Source organism: Pangasianodon hypophthalmus, chromosome 5, assembly GCF_027358585.1.
Source record: "Pangasianodon hypophthalmus isolate fPanHyp1 chromosome 5, fPanHyp1.pri, whole genome shotgun sequence".
NCBI classification, from domain to species: Eukaryota; Metazoa; Chordata; class Actinopteri; order Siluriformes; family Pangasiidae; genus Pangasianodon; species Pangasianodon hypophthalmus.
The window spans coordinates 21,880,237-21,891,190 of NC_069714.1; positions in this window are offsets into that span (position 1 = coordinate 21,880,237).

A 10,954-nucleotide genomic window follows, 5' to 3' on the forward strand; every position below is an offset into this window, starting at 1 on the left:
TTTCTTGTCCCATTTTCCTGCTTCCAATGCATGTGCTTCAAGAACTGACTGTTCATTTTCTGATTAATATATCCCACCCCTTGACAGCTGTCACTGTAACGAGATAATAAATGTTATTCACTTCACCTGTCAGTGGTTTGCACTATTACTATTTATTAGACAAAATGGATAGTGAAATGACACTGAAGCCACTAGGGAATAGTGGTGCTCAGCATGTTTTACATTGTGTGCACTTTTACCTTTTTGTCTCACTTAATTTTTTGCTTAAAATTTTACTAATGCTAAAAAGTCCAGTGAATTATTTTCATTTTCAAACCATACTCACAATAGCATTTTTTAATTGAAGTTCCAGGAAACAATCAGTGTCAAAGTGTTTCCTGAGAGGAAACTATTTCCCAGGTGACAGCTCCCACAAAACAGGAGGTCCCTCACTGCCCTCACAAAGGCTGGCAGCATGCATGTGTGTCAGATTTGGTATTTTTGGAGCCGGGCCTATAGGAAAGGGTGTACTGGAATCAGGCAAAGAACAGGGACCAGTGGGCCTGACGAGTGTTAAGACTCTTAGCAGTCTTGAGATACTCAAGTTTTTTGTGGTTGGTGAATATAGTGAACGGGTGAGTGGCCCCCTCCAGCCAGTGGCACCACTCCTCAAGGGCCAGTTTCATAGCCAATAACTCCCAATTACCTATCATAAATATCATAGTTCTGCTTAGCGAGGGATCGTTTCTTGGAAAAGAAGGCCACGGGATGAAGTTTGGGCTTTTCCCCGAACCACTGAGACAAGACAGCTCTAACCTCTGTCTTGGAGGCATCCACCTCCATGATAAAGGGCCGCAATGGATTGGGATGTTTGAAAATAGGGGCTGTGGTAAACACTGCTTTAGCTGGTTTAGAGCCTTCTCAGCTGCTTGGTTCCAGGCCAGTTGCTTTGCCCCTTTCTTGAGGATCAAGGTCAGGGGATGTGTAATGGAGCTACAGCCCCAGATGAAGCACTGATAAAAGTTTGTAAATCTGAGGAATCTCTTCAGGTCTTTAACAGTCTTGGGTGTGGGCCACTCTGTGATTGCTGACACCCTAGCCTAGTCCATGGTGACCCCATCTGGGCTTATGATATAGCCCAGGAATGAGATTGTGAGCAGGTGGAACTTGCACTTTTCACCCTTGAAAAACAGCTGATTCTGTGTGAGGTGCTTGAGGAAGTGGCAGACATGGAGCACATGAGTTTCTAAGGGGGGTGTAGCTCAGAATATCGCCAATGTACACAGTTATGTATTTCCCCAGCATGTCTCTCAGGACATCATTTATGAAGCACTGGAAGGGGGTGCAAGAGAGACCATACCGCATTGTACAATATTCTTAGTGGCCAGAGGTGGTGCTTAAAGCCGTCTTCCACTCATCCACCTCCTGCACATTAGATTATATGTGCTGCAGAGGTCTGATAGTAGGGTCTAAGGCCACCCCACTTCCTTTCCATGAAAAAGAAGCCAGCCAAGGATAAATGTACCCTTGTTGTAGACCCTCCTGGATGTACTCTTACATGGCTTGTTGTTCCACTATGGAGAATGGGTAAATCCAATTGCGAGGAGGTGTGGTTCTGGGTAGCAACTCAATCATGCAGTCGTAGGAGCAGTGTGGGGTAAACCACTGGCTTTGGACTTTCCACAGAGGTTTCCTTTGGATTTTCTGGACTTTCCACAGAGGTTGAGGCCACAAAGAGCTGAGGCGCCTGGATAAAGTGCTGGTGACAATGAGATGACCAACGGGTGATTTCCTTGTCTGTCCAGGATATTTGGTGATCATGGTGTTGCATCTACAGAAAACCCAGGATGATGGGGTGCTTAGATGTGATGGTCACCAGAAAGGCAATCTCCTCCTGATGTAGCACGCTGACACGCAAGAGGAGAGGCTGGGTACAGAGGGAGAGGTTACCTCCACTGAAGGGCCCACCATTGATTGTGTGGACGTGCAAGGGATGTTGTAGAGGTTGACTTGGGATGTTCACGGTTCACTGTTTGCTGGTCGATGAAGTTGCCAGTTGACCCAGAGTTGATTAACGCTGCCGATACAGAGACCACATTTGAGTGTTGTATCGTGACTTGCAGCATAAGTGATTTGTATGGAGAAAATTAAGATTACTAACATACTAACTGTATGAACATAGCAGTTCGAATGTGAGTAAAACAGATTGTCTTAAGAAAATAGGGAAATGAAATTTATGATCTTAGGGAGTTTTCCATTTTTGGGAGAACGTGTTGACTGTTCAGACAGTACCTCCCTATTTGGAGAATTGACCCAGACAGACCCAGACAGGCAAGGGCAAGAAAAAGATAACTGAAGTAGATCACTAAAATGGATGCAGTAACATGGAGCTACATGATGTAAAGAAGATGGTGAGGAAGATAGGAGGTGGCAGTTATGTTAAAATATGATAATACGATAAACAGTGTACCCTGTGATCCCTGTTATGTCCTGGTACATAATAGGATTTAGGTTTCTGTGCAGGTATGGTGTTGTACTGTTACCAGTTCCGTTTTCTTTCGGGAATGGTGCGCTTATGTGGTGTGTTTGTGCTGCCATTTTTGTTTTTCTATAGCAGGCTGTACTGTTGGTGTGTTTTCTCTCTCTCTCTCTCTCTCTCTCTCTCTCTGCTCTAATATAGGTGTGCTGATGGGCTAGCTGTTGAATCGATCGGTGGAGCTCATGAAAGGGATAAAAGGGAAAAGCCGACGTGCTTCCAGGGCTCCTCCTCCTCGCCGTGTCACTACTTACCAGACCCACATGAAGACGACCCATTGCTTATGGCTGTGGGTTTTTAGGTTAGGTTTTCCCTTTTGTAAATAGATGTTTTTGGGTGGCTTTGATCATCCCTAAAGAGATCACTTCAATAAAAGAATAAATTACTGGCTAGTACTTCAAGTACTTTGTCTTGAGTCTCTGGTGTTGATTCTGGCAGCTGGTGAACTGGGAGGTTGTTTATGTTGCAGCCTATCTAGACAGTCCGCAACAATAGGATGTTGATTTCTTTGTTCTTTGCTAAATGATTAAAAATAATTATGAAAAGAATAATTCATGAATTAACCATATATACTCCAATCTTCTGTTTCAACCCTTAAATCAAAGAGAGATGACTTTGATGCTGCAGTGAGTTTGTCTCTGTATTCGCAGATGCCTGCACCTCCTCCCTATCCAGCCCCAGCTCTGGAAGTCCAACAAGAGAAGCCAGCCTGTGTCCGTCAACCCTCTGCATCAGCCAAAGAAGAACTGCAGGGTGTTGTAGGAGGACTGTATGAAGGAGATATCGCCACCTCAGCCCATGACAGTAAGCCATCAGGGAGTCCCACAGTAATTCATCAAAAGCAGCAAAGGCATAAGAGAGAGTATCACCATCTGGGACTGACGTGAAAAGTCACACCAGGTCGAGCGGCTCATTTTATTCACTCCTGAGATTGGTGAGAGACAACAAAGAGAGATGAGGCAGATGCCTTTGATCCAATTCCCGAGCCCGAGGGCTCGACAAGATAAGATACTGGAGACAGTAGAGTGCATCCCGAGGCTGTGTCATCTATCGGCCATTCGAGTTGTCTGAACTAGACTCAATGGTCAATGACATCAGTCCCAAAGTGAATGTGGATCAGTGCATCAAAGACTTGGAAGCTCTTGATGTCATGGATGAACCAGGAGTGGACTAAAGTCATGGCTAGAGTCTTTGGGCTCAAATGAGAGCAACTGCAATGAAGTAATGATCATCCATGGGAGCCCAATGCAATTCAACACCCTGAACATGGTCCCATGAATTGGAGGCCACCCTGTTGGTCCAGAGACCAACAGGACAGCCTCCACAGCCAAGCTCCAGCCTGAGGCCCACAAGGCAGCCTACCCTGCAGAGCTCCCTCCAGAGACCAACAGGGCTGCCTCCACAGCCGACATCCAGCCAGAGGCCAACAGGGCGGCCTCCACAGCTAAACTACAGCCAGAGTCCGACGTGGCAGCCTCCCCCCGCCGAGCTCCATGTCCTGACACCATTGTCTCCCTGTCTTGTCATTGGTTGTCTCCCTTCTGTGTCATGATCATTCTCATCTGTGTTCAGTTTGCCCTTAACTAATTTGTATATTTAAACTCCCCTGTGTCTTTGTTTGCGGTGAAGTAATGCTCAGTGTTTTGCCTCCTGACTTTGCCAAGCCATTTGTTCTGTGTTTATGCATCCTGTTTCTTTTTTTTTTATCTTGTTTTGTTCTCTCATTGTGTGTTTTGGATATCCACTGATATTACTGTTTGTAGATTGCCTGACCTCTGACTGTTTCCTATTTTTTGATATTGACTCTCGTTTTGGATTTGTCTCCTTGCCTTTCTAATAAAACATTTAAACTGCATCCTTCTCAACTTGCTGTACATGACAGGAAGTAACTATGCAACATGTTTTTATATATATAAATGTCAAGTTTATTTATCTCTAAAATTTGTGTCTACTGTACATGTGGAAGAGGGAAAAATAAATATGTGAATGTGTATTTTTTTTTGATAACTGAGGACAAATGACATGATACATGGTTATTGAGAAAGAAAACACTTTATTGTTTGAAAACAATTAAAAAACTCCCTGTTTAATAAATAGCTACTAGAGATTCTGAAGCACAGACAGGTTTCTCTCATCTCTTTATCCTCTCCTGTTTTAACAGGGACTATTTTCATTAGTCTGCTCGGCCTCCTGAATGGGAACCCATTGGATTGTATGTACATGAAAAAATGGTTTCATGTCAGGCGTTTTAACACAATCCCATGGTGAGAAATGGAAACCTGTCGTGTATTACTGTAAGCATCTTGATCCCGTCATGCGAGGACATCCACCCTGTATGAGATTTCTGGTGGCCTCCACAAAAATAGTCCTTTGTGCTTTTGACCTAGTAGCAATGCGTGAGCTTGAAGTATGTGTACCACACACTAGAACTACGCATCTGTCGAACGCCAGGTTACTAACATTTCAGAACATTTTATTTTCATTACAGAATGTGACTATATACAGGTGCACCAATTTTCAATTTCAATTCAATTAATTTGTATAGCGCTTTTAAGAATGAACATTGTCGCAAAGCAGCTTTACAGAAAAATATAAATTAAGGATATAAATTTTTAATTACACTTTTACATTCTACATTTATAATTTTATCCCTAATGAGCAAGCCAGGAGCAACGATGGCAAGGAAAAACTTGGTCTGCCTCCAGGTAAAATATATCTGTTATGTCAAATGGGTGAGTGTCCATGCCATTTATTTGTATAATGTATGTATTTTTCAACTTGTCTGAAATTGGATATTGAATTGGTAATGATTGGACTGAAAGCTAGCATACATTGTTTAATTCCCAACCCTGAAAATATAATATCTTTTTATCTTTATTTCCCCACTAAACTTTCTTCCATGTCTCTCCAAGGCACCTTGGAATGCAGATCCATCCATATTTTGATGCATTTTAGTTGAAAAGCCCTATAATGTAATTCATTAGGAAGTGCCAGACCTCCATTGCTTTTTGTATGCTGCAGTGTCCTGTACTTCAGTATAGGTTGTTTCCCATTCTACACAAATTTACATATCAGAAAGATAAGCTTTAACCACAAATTATTTGGGGGGAGGGATGTAGATCTATCATTGAGCTAAGAAAGTTAATCTGGGGTAGTACATTCATTTTAACACTTGCTACCCTGGTTTGTAGTGACATAGTCCACGTCTGAAAGTCCCGTTCAACATTTGTCAATATTTCAGAGTAATTGTTTTTTGCAATTGAGTGTAGCGAGGTCTGAACAACAATACCCAAATACGTGATGGTAGTCTGTACTAGGAGATCAAGCTGGCTTCTTTTTCGTGGAGAAGAATTCATCATTCGGCATACAGCTCAAATATTCACTACAATCAGTCTCAGAATTGAATATAATCTGATTCAGATTTAGGAGGGAGATAAGTGGAATGGGTTCCAATGGCTCATCACTGGCATCCTATGAGACATGCTAGGAAAATCTGTATTAACTTACATAGATGACAATTTGATCTACTCTCCCTCCCTCGAAACTCATGTCCACCATGTTCACCAAGTTGTAGAGCACCTACTGCAAAACCAACTGTTTGTTAAAGGAGAAAAATGCGAATTCGAAAGATGCAAGATTTCCTTCCTGGGATATATAATCAGCCCGGAAGGGGTAACAATGGACGAAGCTAAGGTGTTTGCCATCACTGAATGGACACACCCAAAGCTGTAGGATCTACAAAGATTTCTTGGTTTTGTGAACTTTTATAGATGTTTTATAGAGGTTACAGCTTGATAGCCCATACATTAACATTGCTCCTGAAGAAGGGGCTAAATGGCTGGCATGGAACAACACAGCTGAGGAGGCCCTCAACAAGCTCAAGACTCCATTGACCTGATCCTCAAGCATCCTGACCCATTTCAACCTTTCATAGTGAAGATGGATGCCTCTGAGACAGGCGTAGGAGCATTCCTCTCCCAGGGGCTTGAAGCCAAGCCCAAACTCCACCCAAACTCCACCAACATCGAGGAGAAAATCGTGACATTGGAGGAACCCGTGTTCACGTCTACCATCGTCAGACACTAATAAAGTACAGAAATCATGCAACATGCAATCATGCAACCGCCGTTCTGTGCGGTAAGGCTCGCGGTGGTGGCTTGTGTGTTTACATCAACATGGAGTGGTGCAAGAACTCGGTGCTCATTTCTAGTTACTGCTCATCGCTGTTGGAGTTTGTGAGTTTGTTAGATGCAGACCATTTTATTTACCATGGGAATTCACCACTCTTTGAACTGTATGGGGCTATTAGTGAGCTGCAGAATTCACACCCTGACAGACTGTTTTATTGTTGCCGGAGATTTCAACCATGCAAATCTCAAGTCAGTGTTCCCTAAATTCCATCAGCATGTGGACTTTGCAACGAGCAGGGAGAATGCACTGGATCTTTTTTACACAAACATCCCTGGCCTGTGCAAGCAGAGCCCCGCAATTCCAGCATACAGACCACTTGTAAGATGCTCCAAACCAGTTCTGAAGTAGGTGAAAACCTGGCTAGCAGGAGCTATCTCTGCTCTTCATGACTGTTTTGAGCACATTGATTGGCACATGTTCAGGGAAGCTGCACCCGACAGTGACTTCATCAACTTGGAGGAATACACAGCATCAGTGACCAGCTACATCAGCAAGTGCATTGATGATGTCACTGTCTCCATGATCATTTTACTCCTACTCATATTACTCCTAACCTATAAAGCATTAAACGGTCTCGCTCCGCAGTATTTAAGCGATATGTTAGTACCTTACGTTCCGCCGCGCCTACTTCGCTCTAAGGATGCAGGCTGTCTATCAGTACCACGTATTGCCAAAACCACGGCAGGGGGCAGAGCTTTCTCTTACCAAGCCCCAAAATTATGGAATAGCCTCCCAGTTAATGTACGTGAAGCAGACACGGTCTCAGTGTTTAAGTCGAGGTTGAAGACTTATTTATTTAACCTAGCATTTAGTGACTAGTGTTTTAGACAAAGGAGTAGATCTGGGGGACTCGTGGATGTTGAGTTTTATCTCCACACGGTGACTGTGAGTGTACCTAACCACTTTCCTTCTCTTTCTGCCGAGCTACACTCCTGAGCTGCCGGTGATCCAGACCCCCCTACGCTCTGGACCAGATGAGCATCACTCCTGAGCTGCTGGTAATCCAGACCTCCCCCCCCTTCACTCTGGACCTGTCCACCGGCAATGCTTCATACACCAACACACATTGCACACACACACACGCACACTACAGTGTAAACCCATATGAGGATGGGTTCTCTGTTGAGTCTGCTTCCTCTCAAGGTTTCTTCCTATCACCATCTCAGGGAGTTTTTCCTTGCCACCGTCGCCCTGCTTGCTCATCAGAGACGTCACACACACACAATTCACTTTACTTTTGTTTGTGTAAAGCTGCTTTGAGACAATGACCTTTGTAAAAAAGTGCTATACAAATAAAAATGAATTGAATTGAATTGAATTGAATCACCACATACTCCAACCAGAAGCCGTGGATGACTGCAGAGGTGTGTGTGCTGCTGAGGACCTGAGACTCCGCCAAACTGCGAGAGCCAAACTGTCCCGGGCCATCAGAGAGGCAAAGTATGCACACGCCCAGAGGATCTACAGCCACTTCAAGGACAGTGGTGACACCCGGCACATATGGCAGGGCATTAAGGCTATTACCAACTACAGGACAACATCACCTGCCCGTGACAGTGATGCCTGCCTTCCAGATGTGCTGAACAGTTTGAGGTGCAGAATGACGTGACGGCAAGGAAGACCACCCCTCCTCCCAATGACCAGGTGCTGTGTCTAACCATGGCTGATGTGAGGAAAATTCTACACAGAGTTAAACCATGAACGGCTGCTGGACCAGACAACATTCCTGGCAGAGTGCTCAGAGGATGTGCAGACCAGCTGGCGGATGTTTTCACTGACATCTTCAACACCTCCCTGAGCAGCACCGTCATTCCAATGTGCTTCAAGGCCACGACCATCGTCTACATGCCGAAAAGGTCTTTAGTGTCCTGCCTCAATGACTACCGCCCCGTTGCACTTACACCCATCATCATGAAGTGCTTCGAGAGGCTCGTCATGACGCACATCAAGACCCTGCTGCCCCCTCACTGGACCCCGTGCAATTCGTGTATCATCCCAACTGCTCAACAGATGATGCCATCACCACCACCCTCCATCTGGCCCACACGCACCTGGACAAAAAGGACACGTATGTTCGAATGCTGTTCATAGACTTCAGTTCAGCATTCAACACAATCATTCCTCAGCACCTGACTGGAAAGCTAAACCTGCTGGGCCTGAACACCTCCCTCTGCAACTGGATGCTGAACTTCCTGACTTTGAAGACCTCAGTCAGTCCGGATCGGGAACAGCATCTCCAACACCACCACACTGAGCACTGGGGCCCCCCAGGGCTATGTGCTCAGTCCACTGCTGTTCACTCTGCTGACTAACGACTGTGTAGCAATGCACAGCTTGAACCACATCATCAAGTTAGCCGACGACACCTCTCAACATTGAGGTGATATTGCCGAGGACATCCTCTCAAACAGATCTGGATGGCAGAAAAGGAAAATCAGAGCACTGATTATGCATAAATTAGTGAGCTTGAAGATATCCATTGAAGGAAGAAGGTGGTAATTAGAACTTGACTGAGAGATCAGTAAAGGAAGCGAAAAGTCCATCAATGTATAAATCCACAAGTCTAGTGATACCTTTATTATATGGGACACTGTGAATTTAAATTAAATTCACCTAAATAAGACGATTTGCCAAAATGTGGTTGAAATTGACCCTATATCCACACTGTAGATCTAACAACAGGGTGTGTCTTTTGAGACAGAGAGTTAAATTAGTGGTAACAAGGGATAAAATTTACAAGGAATAAAACTGCACCAGTTTAACTGTGGAGATAGTACTATTTTGTGCACATTGGAAGCCTAATAATAATACATAAAGGGGTTCTCCATCCCCAAACCAAAGGATATTATTCAATTTTCAACACAGCAGAAAAAAACCCTTTGTTACACTGAAAAAATGGAATATGTAATTGGTCAGATTTAAGAGAATATATATTACATATAGTTTACATAAAAATATTAAGTTTCTCAAAATGTGATTTCATTGCTTATACTAAATTTAATTTAAACAAGATTCTAATTGCTACACTGAATTATGTAGACTGAGCATGATCAATTCATGTAGTATTAATGTAAACCAATTACGTTAAATTGTAAACCAATTATGTGAAATCTTGCAAGGAGGTTGGCACTGATGGGAACTAGAGCTATAGTATTAGGTTAACGTGACTAACGTGCGGTAGAACAGTGCAGAGGTGACATGGCTATTGCAGAACATAAGTGGCCTGGATTTGATCCTCAGTTAAGGTGAGAACACTGATTTAAATTTTATTCATTTTATTCTTTGTAAATACAAGATCAGTTCATGTTGGATGTATGAAAACAAACTGTGTTAATGTATCTCATTTTAATCACATGGAACCAATGTACGCATTTGAATTTAGTAAATTCACTTACTTTTTTGCAGTGTAGGAATACTGGAAGGCTTTGGAATAGGTACAAAAATCTAGGTAAGATGGTCATTTTAAAGCAATTTGTTCTGCCAGATCTTCTTCTTCTTCTTCTTTTGGCTTTTCCCTTCAGGGGTCGCCACAGCGAATCATCACTCTCCACCTATCCCTATCTTCTGCATCCTCAACACTTGCACCCACTAGCTTCACATCCTCATTTATTACCTCCATATACCTCCTCTTTGGCCTTCATCTTTGCCTCCTGCCTGGCAGCTCCATGTCCAACATTCTCCTACCAATATACTCACTCTCCCTCCTCTGAACATGTCCAAACCATCTTAATCTGGCCTCCCTAACTTTGTCCCCCAAACGTCCAACATGAGCTGTCCCTCTGATGTACTCGTTCCTAATCCTGTCCAACCTTGTCACTCCCAAAGAGAACCTCAACATCTTCAGCTCTGCTACCTCTAGCTCTGACTCCTGTCAGCATGGCCGGTCTCACCACTGTCTTGTACACCTTCCCCTTGATTCCCGCTGATATTTTTCTATCACAGAGAACTCCCGACACCTTTCTCCACCCATTGCAACCTGCCTGCACTCGCTTCTTTACCTCTTTCCCACACTCTCCATTACTCTGGACTGTTGACCCCAAGTACTTAAACTAAGTACTTAAACTAAGTACTTTCCACTTCCCTCGTTTTCATTCACACACATGTACTCAGTCTTACTACGACTGAATTTCATTCCTCTTCTCTCCAGCACAAACCTCCACCTCTCCAGGTTTTCCTCCACCTGCTCCCTGCTCTCACTACAGATCACAATGTCATCCGCAAACATCATTGTGCAAGGAGACTCCTGTC